Source organism: Drosophila pseudoobscura, chromosome X (genome assembly GCF_009870125.1).
Source record: "Drosophila pseudoobscura strain MV-25-SWS-2005 chromosome X, UCI_Dpse_MV25, whole genome shotgun sequence".
In the NCBI taxonomy this organism is placed as follows: Eukaryota; Metazoa; Arthropoda; class Insecta; order Diptera; family Drosophilidae; genus Drosophila; species Drosophila pseudoobscura.
Window position 1 is genome coordinate 55,783,074 of NC_046683.1, and position 23,979 is coordinate 55,807,052.

Genomic DNA, 23,979 nt, shown 5'->3' on the forward strand with positions numbered 1-23,979 from the left:
TTCGTCTGTAGCACACAACCCCCCCTCCGTGCCCCTCCCCTCCCCCCCTGCCACCCTTCGAACTGCATTGTTTTGTGTGTTGCCTTTTGTTTTTGTTTTTTTTTTTGTATTTTTGGACTCTTTTGACTTGTTTTTTGTTGGTTTTCTGTGTTGTGTTTTTTTATTTTGTTGTCTGTTTGCCATTTCCTTCTCTGTCTCTCTCGCTGTCTCCCTCTCTCTCGCTGTGGATGCCGCACATAGTTATGGCCACGATTTTGGCTTTCGGTTATGTGTACACTGAGATTTTCCTTGGCCTTGTTTTCGCTTCAGCCTGGCAATTGTTTTCCTCGCTTTCCTTTTTCATCTTTCGCTGCCGCCGCCGCTGCCGCTGCCGCTGCCGCTGCCGCCCGGCCATTGTTGCAGCGAAGGGTATATTGGACGTGAGGGTAAGGCCCTGTCTCCTCTCCCTTTGGCGGCCTCTGGCTTGCCCTTTTGTGGGCCCAACCCGCCACTGCCACATGCCTTGTTGCACAGGTTGCAGCTGGCGAGGGAGAGGGGGGCCGTGTCGAGGGGTAGATTGAAAATTCTCCAAATTAATTCGCATCATTTAAATCACAGACAAACCATGCCACTTTTGGGGAGGGGCAGGGGCTGGGGCTGGGGCTGGGGCAGGGGCAGGAGGCACAGCACAATGAGGCAGAAGAATGGCCTGGGAGGGGGGGGAGGGTTGGAGGGTGTAGTGGTTGGCTGTTTGGGTTTTGCCATAAAATCGAACGCCGGAAAACCCAGACAAAAAGGAGAGCCGAAGGATTCCTTTGCTGCTTTTGGCCACCATTTAAGTTATGGCCCACATTGAGCTGGCCAAAACGAACAGATAAACAATAAGTAACTGTGAATTATAGCGGCCATTACTTTTGTCCTGCTCTCCCTCTCCCTCTCCCTCCCTCTACGGCTGTGGCCCCCCCTTTTTTTCGGATGTATCTTTGCAGTTGTTTATGGCAGGACAATAATTAGGAACCACCGTATATCTGGTGGGGGAGTGCACCCCCCTCTCCCCCCCCCCCCCCCCCCCTCCCCCTCTGTGTGTCTCTTTGAATCCAAAATTAGTTAATTATACAATGGATTCACAAATTTCAGCCCGCAACAGCAAAGCACTTGAAAAATGTGATGCGGGGCCCTTCAACAGTTGGCAAATCGAATGGGATTTCGTCTCTCTCTCTCTGCTGTACCTTTCCTCCCGCTCTTTGCCCCCTCGTTGCCCCCCTCCTCTTCGATTCTCTCGCCTTGACTCGATGTCTGCGTAAATTGCTTATGAAATTGACATCGAAGCCTGCGCTTCTCTGCTGTCTGCCGGAAATGGAAACAGCGGTAATGACGAGGCCAATACCCCTCTCTCCCTCCCTCTCCCTCCCACACACACACACACACACACACACATACAGATACACGTATAACCCACATAATTGGCAAATCACACACATTGATTTCGCCGTGTTGCTGGCTGGCATCGTCGTCATCCTGCCACTGCCACACAGTCGTTGCTGTTGTTGCTGTTGTTTGTTGGTTCAATCGTTCATTTCGCGCCCGCCCCCCCTCAGTGGGGGTGTGTGTGTATTAGGGGAAAAGCATACCACATCCGACATCTGCCTAAACGCGACGCAGAGCCTGGGAGGGGGGAGGGGGGGGAATGAAAATATGGCGCATAATTTAAAGGCAATGGATGCCAAAAACACAAAAAAAAAAAAAGAAGAGGTGTCTGTGCGTGGGGCAGAGTATCTGTGTAGCTGTGTATCTGTGTATCTGTGCATCTGTGCATCTGTGTTTATGTGTGTCATATGGGGCATCATTAATAACATTGAAACATGGCCAAAGGACACGCCGAAGCAGAGCAGCAGAGACAACATCATTAGATCGGGGCTCGACTCGGACTTGGCCCTTAATTTCCATTGTTTGGTATTTGGCGTTGACTTGAAATGGCAGCCCCTCCCCCACTCCTGGCATGGCAGTAGTCTCCTTGATCTTAAATAATTAGGCAGGCTTCGGTGTCTCCGCCAGACGTACACGCACACATACACACACACACACACAGTGCCCCATCAAGTTGCCATCATCATCAGCAGCAGAAGCAGCAGCACAAGCAGCAGCCCCATCATCCTTCTCCATCCGCCATCCGCCATCCTCCATCCTTCATCATCCATCCAATGACAGCCCGCCAATGGGTGAAATGGAGAGGAGTCCTCTGTAGGTGTGTGTGTGTGTGTGTCGGTGTGTGTGTGGAGGGTGTGTGTGTGGGGATGGAACAAATTTCCTTCATTGCTGTAATTTATAACATTCACTTGTCATTAACAGCCATTTTAATCGTCTAGCATCCACACGGCACCCGTAATATGCGTGTATGTGTGTCTGTGCCTCGGTGTGTGTGTGTGTGTGTGTGTGTGTGTGTCTGCGATCTGCAATGTTGTGGCATTTAAAGCGTGAAAATATTAATTTATGAGCTTTTTAAATGAGTTTCGTTTCGTGTCTCATCTCTCCGCCTCCGCCTCCGCTTCGCCTCGCGTCTCGCTTTCTGATTCTGGATTTCCCGATTCTCTCCGTGTGTGTGCGTGTGTGTGTGTGTGTGTGTGCAACAAATTGCCAATGAAAATGAAGCAATCACTGGTCGGGAGGGGGGTGGGGGTGGAGTGGCATTGAGATAAATCGGAAAATAAATACTCAATGCATGATAAATACCACATAAATACCACATTAATACCAGATAAATACTAAACGAGAGGAATGCCATAGGAAATGCCAAACCGCACGCACGGATGGGAATTTCATTCACTTTTGTTCATTCAGCTTTAAAAACAGAACTCTGCCCGTTTCCCAAATCAGGTGCTGGCACAAAAATACCTTAAATACTGGAAAACATCAGTTAAATACCAAACAAATACCAGCTAAGAGCTAAATGAAACTAAATGCCATCTGGATTACGCCTTTTTCTCTAAATTAAAACAAGACGTACTAAATGTCATTTAAATACCTACAATATACCATTAAAATACCCATTAAATACTTAACTAATTATATGCTAAACCGCTCGTAGAAGAGCGCCTAATCTTAACCGCCAGATGTACGCCGAAAATTCATACCAGAATACCATCTAAAAATTCTGAAAAATTACCATATACAGATAGAAACTATAACAGGTTCGGGAAAAGCTTTTCCGGGAGATAGCATCATAATAAATACCAAAAACAAGTGCGAAACGTATTATAGACCAGGCGTTCAATAGTCCTGGCTTTATCTAAGATATACCATGTGCCATATACCGTAAAAATACCAGGTAAATACTAGACAGATACCAAACTAGCGGTAAATGTCTACAGATTATTGAAGGCAAGCATGAGGTCTTGGAAGTTGAACTCCCTAAGAAGGATGTACTCCATTATGGGTACTCTTTGGATGCTCTTTGGATTCCCGGCAGATCAATATGCATGTAACTGTGGGGAGCAACCCACACAGATACCAGATAAATACCCATACAAATGATGGAAATCGGGCACAAAAGAATACTTCCCTTCGCTTCAATACCGGAAGCTTTCAATAGAAATTCTTTAGAATTCAACAGTTCTATAAGAAGACTACTTACAGACTATCCCCTCCCCGCCCCCCGCCCCCCTATCAGAGTCCTCCTTCCTCTTTCCTCTTGCCCTCACCCTCCTGCTAGTCGCTCTTCAATGCGAAAACCCAAAATCTATTTATGCCCCAGCTCAAGCCCATAAACCACAGCCAAAATCCAGTGGTCGTCGCATTTAAGTGTCTAGGGTTGGTGCTGAGTGGCACGCGCGGGGGGGAGGGGCCCGTCGAGGGGTAGTAGTAGTTATGTGGCGAAGAGTGAAGGGGGGGACTGGCTGATGGGCGGGTGGTGGTGGGGTGGGGTTGTAGCACGAACCGCAAAGCAAATTTCGCTCGCCCTAATCTGCACTCGGTGCTGAGCGCCCGCGTATCTTAATAAACTATTAAATCAAACGCAAGCTTCAATGCACGCAGGGGAGAATACCCCCCCACCCCCAAGAAGGGGGGGAAATTCCTCAAGAAATAATCTCGAGTTTCCTTGAAACACTCGGCCTTTTCATCTGTTGGTCAAACATTAGTTTATAAAATGAATAAAAATATATACACCACCCTCCCCCCTCCTGGCACCTCCCCTGGCCCCACACACACACACACACACACACACACACGTCTGTGTATCGCACAAATAAATAAATAAATGAGTTATATACGCGTTCACATTCCACATTTGGGGGCACAGGAAACCGATAGGACATGGCGATTAAGGATACGCCAGGAAGTCGTCCAGCTGGGGCCCCAAGCCGAATCTCGATTTCAATTGAGGCCCCTCTCTGCCCGTGATATGGGCTGGGGATATGGGATCGGTGTGGTGGCTAATTTTTTTTGGTCCGCAGGAATCTCAGGAGCTTCTAGGACTCGCTCTCTCTCTCTCTCTGGAGAAATGGATGCCCGCCTGCAGATGGATCTGGCGGTTGGAAAAGTGGAAAATGGCCACTGATTTCCCCCGCTAATGTAAGTGAGGTGCTGCTGCCGCTGCCGTTGCTGCCACTGCTGCCACCCTGGGGCAATCATAGTGCTCTAAGATATACTGTACGCCGTTCTGCCACCGCCTCTGCCTCATGTGTGTGTGTGTGGCAAAGATGCCTTTGCCTTCGTTGGCTTCCTCCCGCTGTCGTTATTATTTATGTTCTGTTATCCGCTGACCAGAGGAGTGCCTTGGCGCTTGTTTTTTTTTTTTTTTGTTCATTCATTCATTCTTATTCTTTTTTTTTTTTTGTATTTTTTCTTTGCCACAACACTCTCGCATTGGACAGGCGGGAGACCTCCTGCTGGCGTTGGCGCTGGCTGCCTGCCTCACACACACATGCCACATGCCACATGCCGCTGCTGCCCCAATGGCTATTTTACGATAGAATGAATATCTTTTTGCTCTCGTGTTTCCACCTGCCGAAAGCCCCTTCCCTCCCCCCCCCCCAACCCCCCCCCCCCCCTGCGCCCGGTCTTCGCACCCACCTATGATTCTGTTTTTGCCACAGTATTTTTACTCTCTAAGCTGCTCTCCCTATCCCCCGCTCCCCCCTCTCCTCCTCTCTCCCACAGTGGCTTTTTGCACTGCTGTTCTGCTGGCCTGCTTTTTTGCCTTGTTCTTCCTTTTTGGCTCCTGGTTCCCGGTTCCTTCTTCTATGTACTTCCGTTTTGTAGTGAAAAGAGCTTTGCGTGTTGTGGCATCTACAATGCCCCCCCCCTCCCCTCTCTGTGTGTGTGTGTGTGTGCGTGTCTCTTAACAAGGGGTGTGCGTGTGTGTGTGTGCGTGTGTTTGTGTTTGTTTGTTGCTCAGAGAATTGATGGCAAAAGGATGTGTGTGATTTTGCTGCTGCTTGTATGTGTGTGTGTGGCACTCCCACTCCTCATGTTACTCCCGCCGCACCTCCTCCTCCTGGTCCTCCTCCCCCTCCCCATCCTGCTCTTCTGCCACAAATATTAAGCGAATGAAGTGCCATTTGTTGGTGTGGTTTAAAGTAAAGTGCGACGCGTAAGCTTTTAACAAGCAAAATTGTTTAAATGCGGCCGGACGTACTACCTACAAAAGGGGTGGGGGGGGGGGTGGGGTGGGGCAGGCCTCTGGCTCCTCCTCCTCCTCTGCCCTAAGTAGTAGTTTCCATTCCATTCCATTCATAACTTATTCATTCCCCATCAAATATGAATATTATGCACGAGTGGCACAACTTTAGCAAAAACTTCATTAGTTATGCGATTTTTGAATCGATAGCCAGCCACAATAGCCGTTCGATATCGCCCGTCCCCCCTGCGCACCCCCCACCCGCGAATAAGAGAAAGTGGAAAGTAGCAGTAGATCCTACCACATTCATCATTGCTCTCCACCCCCTCTCGCTTCGGTGGAAATGCTTTTCTAAGTGATTTTAGTTTGCTGTTTGCCGCTTAACTCGGGCACCCGCCTCCACTCCTTGCCACACACACACACACACACACACACATAAAATAATGTTTTTATAAGTCCGTTTTTGGTGCTTGCTCGATAGCGAACGCCCCCCCGCCCCACGGCCCCACGGCCCCCCCGCTCCTTCTTGTCCCGTATCAATCCCTCCTCCCATGTGGCATTGTTTGATCTGTGGCAGTGTGTGTGTGTGCGTGGCAAGCAAAGCGTCCCAGCGGAGTCGTCAATAAATGCGATAAAGCCAAACATGTTTCATTTGCAATGGCCAATGGCTGGGATGCTCGATGGATGCTTAGCCATCCTTAGATTTTCCTTCATCTTGCAACACACACACACACGCAAAAAAAAGGAGAAAAACTCATAAAAATGTGCGTTGAACGGAAGCAGAAGCTGCTTCAAGTGTTTGCCACTCATCTCCTCCGACTGGGGCGACTCCAATCGGGGACGTCCCCCGGCTCCTGTGCGGATTTTGACCCATAATTGACTTGTACACATGCCAATTCCCCTGATGGTAGCCCCCCTTCGCCCTCCTCCCCCCCCGCCATGGTGCGTGTCTAGGCGGCGTTGGTGCGGCCAAAGTTTACAATTTATCCGGCAGCAGCTTGCACCTGCCTCCATGCCACGCCACGCCACGCCACGGCAGGGCAGGGCCGCCTCCATGGGCTGTCCTGTGCTCCACTTCCTGCTCTTAAAGTTGCTCTCTTTATGATGATTTTTTGGATTGTTGCACACACACGAAACCTATGGCGAACCTATGGTGGTGGGGCATGCGGCATGTATGACATTTTTAATGCCCCCAATGCTATCATTAGACGCTGGAACAAAGCATCGACTCTACTCTTCTGTCGATGGAACAAAAGGCAATAGAAATAATCAATACAAATTTTATACCACCTCCATTCGCTCCCCCACCCCCCCAACCCCCCCAATCTCTATCTCCAAACACACACACACACACACACACATAGATACAGCTACAGATACAGATACAGCGATACACAACAATGAAATACATTACAAATCAATTGCAATCGCTCGAAAATCGGCATACGAATTTCCATAGACGATGTCTGGGTTTTTGGGTATTCGATTGGTGCGGGCTTGCTGGAGTCGAGGGGGATGTTTGGGGGGTCAGAGGTTGTGGGCTCTGGTTCTCAGTGCTTCTATGGTTCGTGTGGCAAGGCAAAGGGGCAACATTATTATCATCATCAAGCGTACAAAGTTAGTGCCGGCGGCAGAAGGCAGCAAAGGGGGCAGCAGCGGGGCGGGCAGAGGGGTTGGGGCAGTGGGGTGGCGCTGGAGTGTGGCTCCAAATCGGCAAATGAAACAAACCAGGATTTACATGTACACAGTTATTGCTGCCACAGCCACAGTGCCACACTGCTGCTGCTGCTCTCCCACACACACACGCAGGCACACACACACGCACACGTATGGGCATACACAGTGTGCGTGTGTGCAGCATTTCCTTTGGGTTATTTTCCGGGAACAACATTTCATGGCGGCACTGATAAAGCTGCCATGGCAGCAGCCTCAGTCGCCGATGCCCCGATGCCGACAACGCAGACGTTGCGTCGCAGTCGTCGTCGTTGCTGCCTGCCAAAAATGAGGGGAAACTCTGTGCCACACAGAGTATGCGCTGAGAGAGAGAGCGGAAGAGCGAGAAAGAGAGAGAGAGGGAGTGAGAGAGAGAGCCACTTGCTGCGAAAACTGCCCCGGGGGCAAAGAAAGCAGAAAGCAGGAGGCAAAAATATTTGACGCAAGCGGATTCTACACACACACACGGTATATGTCGGTGTGTGTGTGTGGGTGTGAGAGCCACTGCTGTGTGCGTGTGTGTGAATGTATGAGCGGTGGCGCGTGCACTCCAGGCAATGTCAAGTTGACACTTTCACCAATGCACGAGACACCAGGCCGAGAACCAGCACAGCCAGCACAATGGACGAGAATGAATGCCACGAGAGCCGTGCACGAGAATCTCACAGAGAGAGAGAGCAAACGGGGAGTAGCGTCAGAGGGAGGGGTAGGGGATAATGATGATGCTTAGGCCTAATCTTCCCCAAAAAATGGAAACCAGGGAAATCCTTTCGATCAAATGTTTAGCGAGAAATCACCTTTGAGGAATGGCTTTCTGGTGGTGCGGCTGGCAACCCTTTGAGGCGACTCGCGAGTCCGCTGGAGTTTCACCGGGCATCACCTGTTATTATTCCCCCATCATGGAGTCCCCGTACAGCCGGGAGCCTCGCACAACGACACCCTCTGTAGAGGTTACATGGGCATTTCTGCCACCGACAACGACGACAACGACAACGACGACATCGTCGACGACGACGACGACGACGACTTGCTATTGTTGTTTGTTTTTGCGCCATTGCGAGGCATCGCCATCGCCATCGCCCCATCTCTCTTGCTCCACTGTGTGTGTGTGTGTGTGTGCGGGCCACCCACGAAAACAAACATAAAGGTGCAACAATGACGCGCGTAGGCTGGTCGCTTGCTCCCTCTCTCTCTCCCTCTCTCTCTACATGAGAGCACTCGAGAACTCTCTCGCTCTCTCGGTGGATACTCTCTGGCAGTGGAGCTCTCCCTCTCTTTCTCACTCTCTCTCTCCCTCTCTCTCTCTCTCTCTCTATCTATCTGTGGCGCTGCTGCTGCAGTTTGGGGCACAGGATTCGCTCTGTTAACTGATTTCTCCTGCTGCTGTTGCTTCCACTGTTGCTGCTGTTGCCTGAAAGTGAATGTTGTTGCTGGCAACAAAAGGATCAATCAAAAGATCACGAATTGGATCGGATCGATAGAGAAAGCTCTTTGGGCTCTCCAAGCCCCTAGGATCGCTTCACACTCTCGTCCTGGGCACACTTCGAGGACTTCCTGCTTTGGGGAACATTTAACAGACTCGACAACCCTGGCCGGGAGCCCGCATCAACAGCACTTAACAGCGGCCAGTGCCGCCAGTTCCATTCCAGAGCCTGTGGGGGTGCATTGTGCTGTTTCTCTCTCTCTCTCTCTCTCTCTCTGTATCGCCCTCTCTGTCGCTCGCGCTGTGGCCGTCGCTCTCTGGTGCTGTTAGCTACTTCCGTTGTTGTAATGCTTCTGCGCTCCTTTTCCGCCTCTGCCACAGCCACTGCTGCCGCTGTTGCTGCCGCTCTTGCCTCCGACTCCGGACTGAGGCAAGAGTCAAGCCAAAGCCAAAGCCAAAGCCAACGATACCGACAACGACGACGCCAGCAGCGACGGCGACGGCGACGACGACAGCGACAGCGACAGCGACTGAGACCGAGACTGCTGCGTTTTGGCTGTTGCTAAAAATCCTACGCAATTCGCGAGAGTCCTTCAGTCGTTATCAGACAAGCGAGTCCAGCAGTCGTTGCGTTCTGTACCTCAGAGTCTCAAAGTCCTCCGTGCAAGTAGCCTAGTGAAGCAAGCCAGCAAGAAAGCAGCAGTAGCAGCAGCAGCAGCAGCCAACAAAGAGCCACAGAAGCCACAGGAGTCACTGAGCGCCACAACGCCAACGCCAAAGCCAAAGCCAACGCCAAAGCCAGCGCCAACGCCAGCGGCAATCCAGCAAAGGAAAACCATACCATTCCTCGTCTCTCGAGTAGTCACAACAAACGAACCCGAGCGGCCACATCACATCCACGGAATCACGGAAGCCCAGAGCCCAGAGAAACAGAGAATCAGAGAATCCCAGAGTCGCTGAATCAGTATCAATATCAGTATCAGTATCTCTGCAAATATCAAAAACCGATCAAATCCAAAGGGAAATATCTTCTCGAGTCTTGAGTGTTTTATTGACAATTGTGTGAATTTTTTTTGAAACGTGCAAAGCGCAATCAAAGAGCAGGAGCCAGACATTTGTCGCACTGTCTAACGTTGAGCTTTAGTAGTGTGTAAAAAACCAAAAAAAAAACAACAAAAAAACCCAAACAAAAACCCAAAACAAATCAAACCAAAAACAAAAATACAAATCAGAAGGAAACACCCAAGGAAAATCAACCCAAAGAGCTTCTCAAAAAAAGTTGTGAACCAAAAACCGAAAACCCAAAAACCAAAACAAAAGCCAAGCACCGCAGCGAAACTACAGCGAAATCCATTGAGCGAAATACATTGAGCATCCATCTGCCATTAGAGGATCTGCCTGCCAATCGAGGAACCGATCCGCTAGAGAACCAGAACCAGAACCGACCCGACCGACCGACGCACCCATCGTCGGCCGTCCACATCACATTTCCTGTCGAAAGTGTTGCTATAAAACCGATCAAAATTTCACACTTTGGAGTAAATCTGTTCTACGTGAAGCAGCCAGCGGAGTATTTTCAACAGCCGCCGCCGCCGCAGCAGCTACCGCCGTTGCCACCGCCGCCAGCGCCGCAGGCGACTATCAAGGCGATTAGTCCGCCCGTGAACGTTGCAGCCGGAACGCCGCTGTCGACGACAGCAGCCGCCACAATTCCAACAAAAAAACTCGTTGTAAGTGCAAAACAAACAAAAAAAGTAGCAAAATACACTTGAAATATTTTCTATAAATTAATGACGGCCGCCCGAAAGTATGCAATGAATTGTAGGCCCAACTTTCAGGCCGCCTCTCTCTGACGCTCTTTGGTTGTTCCCTGGGAAACAATATACTCCCCCATCCCCCCCTCCCCCCTTGAACCCTCGAACGGTTATCTCTGGGTCGCAGTATCTAATTTCTTAATTATTTAGCGATATTAAACGGAAAGTTTAGGCGAGTATTCCAGCGCCGCTCAAAAGTATGCAATGAATTATTTTTACGCTTCAACGATTCCTCCCTCGCCCTCAGTCGCATCTCTGTCGCTCTTCCCCCCCACCCCTCCTCCATATTATTATTTTCTTCCTTTTTTTTTCGCTACTTTGTTTTTTTGTGCTTGTGCTTTTGTTTTTGTTTTTCTGTTGTCCCGCGCACGCAATAAATTAATTTATGTCCAACGTCAGGCACGTTTCGCCCGACGACTTGCCGCGAGTCCACTCCATTGCTCCTTGGGGTCCTCGGGCACGTTTCTCACCTTGGCTCTTGGTGCGGGACCCATCCATTACCAAAGATTTGCAAGTAAATCGCTTTAAGTGGCAGCATTGCCGCCGTGCCGCCGTGTCCTACCAGGGAAAAAGCACAACACAGAAATTAAAATTCCAACGACCATCATCATCAGTGGGAGGAAGAGGTGGGGGGCGGCTGAAGGAGGAGGACTACCAGTAGGATTCTAAAATTTAGTTTGTCCTTCTGGTGGTGTGTCCTTTCCGGCGGGGAGGAGGGGGGGTGGGCTGATAATATCGTTTCATTTCATTTCATTTTCGTTGCTTCGTTATAATTTGCTTTTAATTTGTTTGGCAAATGCCAACACTTCAACACGGACCCAAGCGAAGGACCAGGCTCCCCTAGCCGAAAAAAAAAAACAACAAACAGGAAGCGAAAAGAAGGTAAAAACCAAAAAAACACACAACAACAAAAATGTCATAAAAATAATTACGCACCAAGAAAATAAATGCGGCACGTTCCCGGGGCAGCACCCGGAATTCGCGTGTCTCTCGCTCTTTGGACAGGCCGTCGATCCTCGGACTTGCGACTTGCGACTCGCGACCCTCGACCTCTGCGGGTGCGGGTGCGGGCGCGGGTGTGAGGTAGCCATAAATTTTATAACCCGGCTGTAAACGCGAATAAGCCCTCATCGAAAAGTGGCCATAAATAAGTTGAAATATATTTATAGTGCGGTTACTCCACCACTTCCCCCGCCCCTCTAGGGGTTTTTGATGAATGCTGATGATGGAACATGGCTTCATTTGCCAGCCCTCCTCCTCCCCCGCCCCCGCCCCAGCCAACCCGCACGCTCTAAACCAATTTAAAGTTTTTTGAAGCCAGCAAAAAGGCATTTCATCAGCCGTCGGAGGATGCAGCAGCAGCAGCAGCAGCGCCTATCCCTCAGATACGATTCCATCTCAAAAGTAGCCACATTAGGGATAGGGGATAGGGAGAGGGGCAGAGGGACAGGGATTCGACTTCGACTTCGACTAACTGCCATTTTAGATTTGTGTCTAGTGAGTCGCTCTTGTGGCAAACACTTGAGTTTAATGGTTTGTTGACTGCCTGTGTGGCAGGCACTGCCGAGGGCCCCCGAAAGACGTAAAATGTGTCCGTCTGTCTATTGGCATCCATCGTCCAGCCCCGCTACGATTGAGGGGGGAGGGGGCCATAAAAGTGAGAGGCGGCCTAAGCGGGCATTAAATGTCCCTTTGAATCGTTGAATCGTTGAGTCCTTGATTCCCCGAATCCTTGAATCCACTCTCTTCGCGGCTCTTCGACTCTTTTTTATTTGATTTCATTTTTTTGGGGCGCTCCAGAGACAAGGATTACAAATGCAAGGATTGCTTCTTTTGTAGCAATCCAACAATTAGTGGGCGAAAGAGGGGTGGGGCAAGGGCATGGGCAGGGGGGAGGGGGGAACCAAATTGGCAGTGGCATTCGACTTCGGTTTGGGGATTTGATTTATCAACACGTCTCCATGTGTTCCATCTGCCACAAAGCCAAAAGAAATCATTTGGGGACGTCTCCCCACAGGGGGCTGTGCCACACGAGTGGCAAGAGCTTCGACGAGTGTGCGTGTGTGCCTGTGTGTGTGTGTGTGTGTGGCATTATGGCATTTACGTTGCCGCATGGCACCAGACGTTGCCGCGATTGTCGGAGGATGGAATCGAATGGCTGGAGAATGAATGAGTGTCTGAGTGAAGGGAAAGCAACTGCTGACGCGTTTCCGTCAAGTGCAACAAGCTGTGTGGTGGCAAGAGAGCCCAGAGTCGAGAGTCGAGAGTCGGGAGCCCAGAGCCCAGAGCCCAGCTGGGGCCCATAAGCCAGGCACCAGCTGCCTCTGCTCCATGCTCCCTGCTTCCTTCCCATCGCCTGCTGAAGATTCCCCCGCAGTCAACGTGCTGCTGAGGGTTTATTAAAATTTTAATATCCACGCGAATGTCGACAGGCAGCGCAGCCAAGTAAAAAATGTGTAGCGCAAACTTTGGCAGCTGGAGGAGCACCGAAAGGACGAAACAGGACGAATGTCAACGGTGCTGGCAGGGACGCGGGACGCGGGACGCAAGCAATCAACTCCGGGAGAAAACTCCGCCAGGCAAGCTGGTGCTCCTTCTGTCGCTCCTCCTGCCGCTCGAGGACTTCTTCAATGTGTGCGTAAGCAAAGTAAGTCATTTTCCCTTATGGGGAAAAGCCAGGAAGGAGGCCAGAGAGAGGGAGAGAGCGAGGCAGAGCTGCAGAAATTCATCGATTGAATACAATACAAATATGTCAACGAGTCGCTTGAGATGTCGATGATGTCGCTGGCTGTCGCCTGAAATCTCAGACACGCAGCAGCAGCGGTGGCAACGGTGGCAACGGTGGCAGGGGAAAACTTGAGGCAGGCAGCATCTCTTGGAAAAACGAGGGAAAAACTCGAGGAAGCAGGGCCATGGCAGGACTTTGGTTTAACTCATTTCAATGCGCCCTTGGGGCGGGGGCGATTGCGATTGCGATTGCGTGGGGGGGGGGGGGGGGGGGGGGGGGCGGCTGTGCTGGGAGGGCTGTGTTTTCGGTGGAATGGAGGCAAAAGCAATCAGTCAGTGGAGTGGCATTCATCTCCATCCGTTCTTCCTTATCCCTTATCCCTGCCTCCCCCTCTCCCTGCTCCCCTGCCTCCCTGTGGGGTGTTGAATTACGGGTATTTTGTGTGAATTGAATTTGGCGCATGCCACGGCAAATAAGGGGGGGTGCCACTTCAGAGCTGAGGGGAAAACTTGACTTCACGGCGACGACGGCGGCGGCATTGGTGGCATCACATGCCTGGCCCACACCTTGGCAGCTATTTACAAACGCATTCCATGCCACAGCCGTGCCTTCAGAGAGGGAGAGCTGAGGCAGGGGGCACCCAAGCGACGGAGGGACTAACCGTACAGCCCGCCGGCGGCAATCAGAGGGCGCCAATAACAAGGATGAAAGACTGCCGAAGACCGGAGAACGGAGACCGAAGACGAAGGCGGAATTGTTATTTTATGAAATTGCAAACACAATCAACGTTGAATTCCACATTCAGCGAGCCGGAGAGAGAGAGAGAGAGAGAGAGCGAGCGAGAGAGAGAGAGACAGTCCGGAATCCTCCTGAATCTGGAATTCCCCTTTGTCACACTTTTTGCCACCCCTCCGCCCACTTTTGTCTTTGGCAAATGTCACCACCATCACCAGAGGGGAATTTTCGCATTGGAAAATTGTTGTTTCCCCCCCCCACAGGCCCTCCTCAGACCCTGGACCCGTCCCTTGGCCCAAAGACTTCCAACAACTGCGGCCAGACAAATAAATTGAACTAATAGAGCTGTTAACATTGGCAGCAGCCACCAGGAGCGGCATGTGGGGCATGCAACGGGGCAGGGGGCACGGGGCACGGGGCACGCTGGGACAGGGAAAAACTTATAACTGGTTAGAAATTCTTCAAGTAAAATATTTGAATTGCCAGAAGAACAATGCACGGAAAGAGGGTGAGCGGTGGGGGCAGGGGCAGGGACGGGGGGGCGGAGTGGGGAAAAGGCTAAGGGGCAGGGGGAAAAGCCAGAAGATGATAGAAAAGCTCAGGGAAAAGTGGAAAAGAAACCGCCAAAGCACTCGAACAACTTGCAAAACAAAATCCGCTTTTCTTTCTCTCTCTCAACGAAAAAAAGAAGAGAAGAGAAGAGAAGAGACGAAGGATAAGGAAGTAAAACTCAACTACTTCTACTTTTTGTGTGTGTGTGTGTGTGTGTGTCGGCGTGTGTGTGCCCGGTGTGCGTGTGTGCGTGTTGGCCAAGTTATTAGATTCATTTCAAGAGTTGCAGGGCAAAGTGCACTCCAAACACTGAGAGAAGAAGAGAACTTCACCCCAAGAAGAGCCCCGACTCTGTGGCCAGGAGCCGAGAGGGTGCGGGTGCGGGGGCGTGGGGAGGGTGGCACAGTCAAAGAGAGATGCTGAAAAAACGCCCACATGCAACCAAGAAATGAGGCAACTAAACTTCCAAAAAGGGGCCAAAAAGGATGCTGCGGCTGGCGTTGACAACCAGCAAAAGATGAGGGGGCATGCCACCGCAACACTATAAATGTGGGTTGCAGCGGGCCCCTCAGAAAGGCGGCACAAAAGAAACCGCAACATCAGCAACAAGAAAGATAGAAGGGGGCAGGGGCAGGGGCAGGGGGCCCAACACTTATTTCAAACAATTAACTTGATATTGTAACGGGGGCTAGGGCGGGTCGAAAGGTCGAATCTCCTGACTCACCATCCCCCCTCCCCCGCCTGTGAGCCTCCCCCCCATTGCCCCCTCCATCCCCAACCCCAACCCGAGGCCAAGTCAAATATAACGAAACGAAAGAAAACTGAGAGCCGAAGGAGGCTGACAGTGGGGCATGGGGCAGTGCGGCATGGGGCATGGGGCATGGGGCGGTGCGGTGCCCAAAGAAAAACATAATAAAATCAAACCCAAAGTGAAAATGCCGACGCCATGGCACACGAAAGTAAAATAAACTAAAAGAAAAACAAAAACTCACGGAAAAGCAAAGAAGAAGCCACCTCTCGAGGAGTGGCTGCTGCCGCCGCACTCGCCCTCCTGTTGTTGTCTCTTGGAATTGCTATCAGTGTTACAGCTGGCTGTGGCGCCTCCCCCCTGCTGCCCATCCTGCCCCTCCCCTGTGCTCCTCCTTTGAGCCATCAACAGCAGCCGTCGCAGTTTTTGGCTGCGAGGCGTCAACTCTTGTGCTACAACTTGAACACGAAGTTCATCAACTAAGTCCAGAGATTCACAAGAGCGCGGAGAGTGTGGCGGGGGGCAGGGAGGATTGCCCCACAAATGGCAGCGTCCATTGTTGCCACTGCCTTCTGCCGCCGCCGCCGCTGCCGCCGCGTGTTTGTTTGCAAGCAGAATGAATATTGCCCCAGAACTAGAAGACTCTTTCCCTTGTGGGGCCCCGAAGCTGTTTGGCTTGAGTTTGGCTTCAGAGCGAAGCTGCCCCTCTGCCACTGACGACGAGAGGCAGAGGCAGAGGCAGAGACCAGACCTGCCCGGCTGGAGGGCTGGAGGGCTGGCGGGGGTGGAGGGCTTCCAGGAGCACCTGTCCACCTGGCGGCAACATCAACATCAACATCAGGTCTTGAGATGCTCCTGCCACATCCTGCCACATCCTGCGCCTCCTTCTGTTTGTTTGTCTTATAAATTTACTTACGCTTATTTGAGCTGGAAATGAGCTGAAGCTCTCGGCCGGGAACCTCTCTAACCTCCGTCCCCCCCCTCCTCAGCCTCTGCCTCTGCGAAAAGGAAAATATTGTAAAAGTTTTCCCCGCCTCCGCGGCTTTTTTATTTTACGCTGACAAACACACGCGGGGCAACGCGTCGTATGCGCAATAATTTTGTAAATTATTGTGGACAAAAAAAAACACCAGTGGCAGCGGCTTCGGTCAGCCTTTGGCGGTGGGGGGCGGGGGGGGGCGATGGCAAAAAGGAAAGCTTTCTATATGATTAGTTGACAGAGGAGCCAGGGAGGGGAGGGGAGGGGGCGGTGCCAGCGGTGGAAAGGGAAATGCAATTTTCCGTTGAATCGAGACAAAAAAAAAACAGAAAAAAAACGAAGGAGGAAAAACGCGAAAAGGTAACAGAAAGAAAAAGGCAAATATTTGCTTGGCCAAAAATTGTGTCGAAGGAGGGAAAGGAGAGGGAAATTAAAAGTGGGAAAACCTTTTTGCCAGCGGAGCACACACATCCATTGGCTGATGGGCAGGCAATCTTTGAAATGAAAAGGGAAGATCCTTGATGCCGGGGGCTGTGGCTGGTGGGGGGGGGAAGGACTTTTCACACTCGGACAGGCGCGTGCGAAATGTCCAAACGATAGACAGTGGAAAAGCCGCAGCAATTAACTCATTAAAATTCTTATGATGATGATACCACAATAATTGTATAATTTTTGTGATTTACTGGCCCGTGCCCCAACATGCCCCACCATTCCCATGCCGCCCCCTCGGCCGCCAATCGCTGTAGCCTATTGCCGTTTCAATGGCCAATCAATTGCAACTCCCTTGCCCCGTCCACGGTGCCACACACAGGGACACAGGGACACAATCAACTATTCAGCCAACAATTGGCTGGGCCAACACGTTCTGGGCCCTCGTCCCCGTCCCCCCCCCTGCGTGCTGTGCTGTGCTGTATTCAATGTGGCAGAAACAGGAAATGTTAAATGATAATGCGTGGCACGCATAAAATGCATGCGCCACACCCCCCACCACCACGGGCCGGGGCAGCCCTGCGTATACGTAATGCATTTTGATTTCAGACAACGGCCACAGGACACAGCGCACAGCAGACAGCACACAGGACGCAGGACACAGGACACGCGGCGTAACAATTTAAATCGTCAGTCGGCGGTCATTTACGTGCATACCATGCAAAAGCGTTGCATTCCACACACACACGGACACATGGACACTGGGGCATGCAGAATGTGTTGTCTACTTTACGGCGCGTGGCTGTTATTTCCGCCTTTTCCGCCTTTTCCGCTTTTCCTGCCCGAAACACTAATAAAAATCGTTTAAAAAACCGCACGACAGCAACAAAAGTGGAAGGCGGAGGCGTGAAACGTGCTGCATGTGGCAAGGGCAACATTAAATAATAAAAATCATGTGTAAATTTGCCACCTCCCCCGACCAACGTGCCACACTCCATCCTACGGCTGTGGCAAGAGTTGCTTTCGATTGATTTATGTGTGTGCCAGGGGGGGAGGGGCAGGGGAGGGGGGGAGAGAGGGACTCTCGCCGACAACTTCAAATGCTGCTGCTGCTGCTGCAACGTGTGGCAATAAATCTCTGCATATCTTCAGAGTTCCCAAGCCTCTCCTTCTCTTTCCCTCTTTCGCCCCCGCCCCACAAAAAAGCTTATTTGTCGCCCCGCCCCGCCCCGCCCCGTCCCTGCCACGTCTGGGCATTGTCTTCCATTACTAAAATTAAAATCCAGGCAAAACGCGTTGCGATTCTATTACCAAAAGTGACTCAACCTTGCACAACAAAAAAACACACACACAAAACGAAGAAAAACTGACTGCAACATACAGCAGCAGCAGAGGCTGGGGCTGAGCTGGGGCAGGGGCTGGGGCAGGGGCTGGAGCAGGGGCAGGGGCTGGAGCAGGGGCAGGGGCTGGGACACGGGCACGGGCAGGGACAGGGTCTGGGGCAGGGGCTGGGGCACGGGAACGGGCAGGATCTGCTGCTCGAGAGCTACTCTTCTGCCTTCACTATTTCTTCTTGACGGCTTTTACACTTTTAAACGGCGCTGCGGAGCGTGTTATTTCCGCTGCTTTTAGTCGCTGTCTGGCAGCGGCAGAGAGTTTCCACTTTTCCGCCTTGGCTTTCGGCTTTCGGCTACAGATACAGTTCTCTTTCCAATGCCCCCTTGCCATCTGTTGTTTTTGTCGCTCTGTCGCTCTCTGTGTGTGTGTGCTGTGTGTGTGTGTGTGATTTCTCGTCTTGTATTTTGGCAACGAAAAATACGTTAAATTAAATTATGATTTCAGTCTCGTGGCATCTCCATTCCAGTGCCGAGACGAGTTGGAGAGTTTCTGCCTTGCTATCTCCACGTCTCCACGACTCTCTGTCTCTCCCTGGCCCCCTGCCTCCCCCTGCCTTCTTCTTTGTCCCGTTTCGCGTCTGTTTTCATATTCGTTAAATTCATTTTTGTGTGCCCTTCCAGAGGGTATTGCGATTTCCATCAGACGGAGGGACCTGCAAGCCAGATCCTGCATGGCAGATCCTTCTTTTCCCGGAAACTACGACCTGTAGAGAGTCTCAAAGTTCTTGGGGAAGATCCTCCTTGGCTTCTTCGTGGAAATCGTTTCGGAATAGCCATGATCTAAGGGTAGGATCCCTCTTTGAAGGGCATTCGAAGGCTTCTTCAGGCCGCCAAACTAGCATTTCATTCATATTTTGTTCGTGGTGTGGCATTTTTTTTTTTGTCTGTTCGTTATTTTATTTGCACGTTTCGTCCTTGCGGAGTATTTTCGACTGCCTGTGCACGTTCGCGAGAACCAGGACCAGGACCAGGACGAGGACCAGGACGAGGACGAGGCGAGTCAGTCAGTCACTTAGTCAACAGCAGAGCCGGCAGCCATCGCCTCATCCACCGCTTACTACCGGGGGAAACTCAGCGAGGCGTGCGTGCCGCAATCCCAATCCTCATTCTCAGTCCCCCCCTGAGCTCCTCTTTTCCCCTTTTTCCCTTTTCCCATTTCCATTCGCCGTCGCCGTTGCCGTCGCTGCCGACAGTTTAGTTGTGCGGCCTGCACAAATCTTCAACAATTGCCCTGATTTATAATTTCTGCTTAGCAATGCAAAATACTTGAGCCCCCCCACGCCCCCTCCCCCCCGCGTTTCGGGGGCGGGAACTGTAGTGGCTGCCTCCACGGCTCCGTCTCCGGCTTCTACGTGGCATGTGTTTGGCTTAGCATACAAATATTTTGTGCTGTTTGTTTGCCTTGGTGCGCATAAACGGCAAAAGCGGGTGCCACGGATTGCCGAAGGATGCGGGCGGTGCGAGGGCTAGAAATGTGATGAGCACGTTGACAAGTGAGTTGCCCCCACCTCCCACCACCCTGCCCCCCATGCCCTACTCCGCCACCGCCTCTTGGCTCTTCTCATACATAATCCAGGCAGCTGCGTTCTGCATCAGACGTCCGCCTGCCTCGTCATAATGTGGCCGGGTAGTGCGCTTATGCATAATTTACCCACTCAGCAGTTGGCAGCAGCAAAGCAGGAAGGCAGCAAGGCAGTGAAGAGGGAGCGAGGGGGAGCGCGATGTGGGCGGTGGCATGGCAGATGACTGCAGTGGCAGGCAGTGTGGCATAGAGATCCCTGGCAGAAGTCCCAGTCACAGGCGAGATATCGCTTTGACTTTGTAAAGCCCCTCCCCGACCAAAAAAAAAAAAAATCAAACTTGTCGCAGAGAGCTCCAAAAAAAGTGAGAGAGAGAAATTATCTTGTGATTTATGATTTCTCATTAATTTCCCCCCCGAAAAGCGTCTCAAGAAGCCTTTGAATCTCTTGGTGTTTCTATGGGGCAATGCCTTTGGTGGGGCCATCGCCAGAGAGGGAGAGAGAGGGGGGGAGAGAGAGAGACAGGGCTAGAGAGAGGGAGTGCGCGTCAAAGCCATGTTGTTTGCTGACTGATTGCTTTGGCAGTGGAGTCCTCCCCGCTCATGAATAGTAACAGAAATGAGCGGAAAGGGGGTGAGAGTGGGAGGGGGGAGTGTGGGGGGTGGGGGAGAAAGCAATGAAAGTAGAAAAGAGCTAAACACAGAAATGCGTGAGCCATAAATTAAAGTAGTTTTAAGTATTTTTCGGGTGCTCTTTGTCTCTCTCTTCCTCTGCCTCTCTTCCCCCCTCTCTCCCTCTCCTCCTCCCTCTCCCCCTCTTTGTTGTGTGAATCCCATTGTTGGGGTTTTTGTGGCCATTCGCGCTTACCGCCCGCTGTTCCGCCTAGAATTGGAGTTTCCTTTCCTTTCCATTTGGTTTTTCCTTTTTTCCTCTTTTTTTTTTCGGTAGGTTTGAGGTTTTATTTCGCCCTAAAAATAGATATACAAATGTGTTTTAATGGTCCGCTCGTCCTTTCTTGTTGCTTTTGCCACTGATTGTTAGTGTGTGTGTGTGTGTGTGTGTGTGTGTGCGTGGCTTGGATCCTGAATCTGTGCGCTTTGTTATGCCGTTTGTCGTGCTGTTTCTCTCTTTTTTTTTCTTCTATGTGACTGAATTTATTTCTCGAACCTTTTATCCACCTCTCCACCAGAGGAGGGTGGCAGGGGAGTGGGGGTGCCCGGCCGCCCTGTGCGTGTTTATCCGCCATTCGCCGAAAGTTTACTTCTTTTCTTTGTCCCGTATCTCGCTCTCCCTCTCTCTCTCTCTCTCTCTCTCTGTCTATCTGTGTCTCTGTCTTACTGGGCCTAAAGCCAGGGGTGGCAAATGGTTTTGATTTGATTAATGAATGTTCTAATTAAGCAAAACCGTCACCTAGTCCTCGATCCGTGCCCCCGTGTGCCCCCCCCTTGTGCCCCTGGCCGCCCCCCTTCCTGCTTTGACCTTGGCCAAAAACAATCTAGAACCAAAAACCATACACACAAGAAGGAAACTTTTCGCTCAATCTCCTCTCCCCTCCCGCTCTACTTCTTGCCAGCGGAAATGGGAAAGACAAATTATTTGGCCAGAGAAATGAGGCAATAGAGAGGGTCAGAGTGGAAGTGGGACAGCAAGAGGGGGGGCTGTGGGGCTGTGCGGGGGGGGGCATGTTGTGTGACTGTAAGTGATTAGCGTTAAATGGAAGCCACAAACAGTCGGAGGCAGCAGGGCAGAGACTTCTACTCCACTCGGCTCCAGGGCTGTGCTCGAAAACTTTATCCGAAATCGACTCCAAATGGACACCCGAATGGTATCGGTGGGGCATCGGTGGGGGGCGGAGTATCGGCGGGGAATCACAATTTCAATTACCTGCAACGGTTGTGATTGCGATAATTATGTAATGACCGTCGTCCTTGTCGTCCTCTTCGTCCTCATCGTCGTCGTCGTTGGGCTCCTAATGATGATTGGGTCCTGGAAGTTTATGAGCCTGGTAATTACACAACACAAGGCGGAGTATATGAGGCGGGACATGAGTGCGGCACACAGGGGCTGGGCCCCCTCCCTCTCCCCACCCCTCCCTTACATGCTTTTCTGCAAATGTTATGCAAATTTAAGAACTTTAAGCACAAGTTGCGGTCCATCCAGAATCTGTCTCTGTCTGTCGGCCCCATCTATGCGTCCTTTGTGTCCTGTGTAAGTGGTGTGCGCTCCATCTCCATCTCCATCTTTCTCTGTCATTCTGTCGCTGTGGCAAGAGTCTGTGTCTGTGTGTGTCTACCAAATAAATTTAAACAATGTTGAAAACATGCTGCGTTGGCACTTTTTAACCACGCTCCACACACACACACACACACACACACACACTTGAGAGGCAGTGGCAAGCATTTATGCTGTAGTCGCATAAAAGTGTTGCACACACAGCAAAGGATAGGACAGGACAGGACAGGACAGGGCACTCCTGATGCTGCTCCTGCCACACACGCAATTTACATACACAGCAGAGGCAGAGCCAGAGGGAGAGGCAGTGCCAGAGGCAGAAACAGTGCCAGAGGCAGAGGCAGCAGCAGCTTTAGACGACGGCTATCATCATCTCCTATGCCTCGTACGCCCCCCTCTCTCTCTCTCTCTCTCTGTCGTCTCTGTGTGTGTGTGTGTTTGTGTGTATTTAATGTCGAAATTATGGACGACAATTTTAATGACAATTCAACTTAACATTAGAACCGACAGCAGCAACATGCGACCAGCAGCAGCACCGACTTTGTTGGTCGTTAGTCGCTGCAGCAGCGGCAATAAACGGGGGATAAAGGTGGCATCCACACGAACAGGAGATACCCATTGGTGTGGCTTGAGAGGGGACAACTCATGGGCGGTACAGGAAATGCCAGGAGTATTTCGATGGAAGAAACCCCTTCGAAATACAGAGCTTCTCTCGAGCCATTAGCCGAAAGGAGAGCTCGGAGGAAATACTTTAACAACTCTTAAAGGCATACAGCATACAATTGCAAAGGGGAAAAACCATCTACCCTATCGACCAATTAAGAGGTAGAAGCGGCAGCACAAAGGATGCTGCACACACACACACACACACAGGCAGAAACAGAGGCAGAGGCAAAACAGTTTCCGTATCCGCCAGCCGCCATTGTGCCAGGATACCAATGCCAAAAGCGGGGGAGGGGAACGAGCAGCAGCAGTCGACGACGACGACGAGGACACACATGTGTGTATGTCCTGGTTGCTGGTGGCTGGTCCTGGCACTGCTCCTGCTGCTCCTGCTGTCGACGACAATGCGTGCGAGTTAAATGTATGCGCATAAATTAATAATTAATTACACAGAATTACATTTCGGGGCTTGTTGTATAATATTCATTATTGTTTTGCATAAATAAGGTGACTCCTTGCCACCCTTCCTGCCTGCCACGTTTCCATTCGGCTGCTAGTTTTTGTGTTGCATGCATCCAGCCCCTCCCCCCCACCACCACCGCCCCACCATCGCATTATGAAGCTCATTAAAATGCCACAACTCTCTCGCTCTCTCTTGTAACTCTTTCTTTTTTTTTGGGGCATCAATCTCTCTTCTCTCCTCTCCACGCCACTCCTCAGCGCCAACGACAAATGTATTTTGTGTGCCCTGGCAATATATTTCATTTGATTTACAAGTTTAAGCCTTGGGAAAAGAGAGAGTGGCAGAGAGTGGCAGAGAGAGGGAGAGAGAGAGAGAGGGAGAGATATTTGCATTCCCTTTGATGGGCAGTGCCTCAATCCCTCAATCCCTGCCAGAAATCTATCCGTCTGTCGGTTCCCTTGGGCATATTCAAATGTTGATTTCTCTATGAGACACGGAGAGGGGCAGGGGGCAGGCGGCAGTCGGCAGTCGACAGTCGGCACTCGGCTGGGGGCTGGCTGCCCCATTATCCCTTGTCAGTGACAGTGGCAGGGAATGTGTTTATTGGCAACGTTCGGAGGCACATTTGCCGCATAAATATCAACGAAATTAAGGAGCAGCCACAAGGACACCCCTCCGCCCACCCGGCCGAGAGGGAGGCAATAAATCAGCCAGGATGGAGGGAAAACCCAAGCAAATTTCCAAGGAAATTGACCGCAAAAAGTATTAGTAAAGGAAATTGCACAAATTTTTGGCTACAGGATACGGAATACAGGCTACAGGCTTACAGGACACCAGCTGTGGCACACATGCATATGTCCATGCGTGTGCGTGTGCGTGCGTGTGTGTGTGTGTTTTAATTGAAAGCAAGACAAAAACATGGAAAGGCCCAACGGAATTGGGGCCATCGATGGAGCATATCGAATTATGCATAAAACGAGCTCCAAA

The 23,979-nt window shown here is 51.1% G+C and overlaps 1 protein-coding gene across 7 annotated transcripts in view; it reads left to right on the plus strand.

The window, feature by feature from the left end:
- Rbp6 (RNA-binding protein 6) overlaps positions 1 to 23,979 on the plus strand; it is a 191,368-nt gene that overhangs the window by 99,227 nt on the left and 68,162 nt on the right. The window contains exon 1 of one of the 7 annotated variants that reach the window (XM_033384875.1): positions 9,301 to 10,462. The exons of the other annotated variants lie outside the window; for them this stretch is intronic. The gene's annotated coding sequence lies outside the window, so the exon portion shown is untranslated. Of the gene's footprint in view, positions 1 to 9,300; positions 10,463 to 23,979 lie in introns of those variants that run through there. 7 annotated transcript variants of the gene reach the window in all.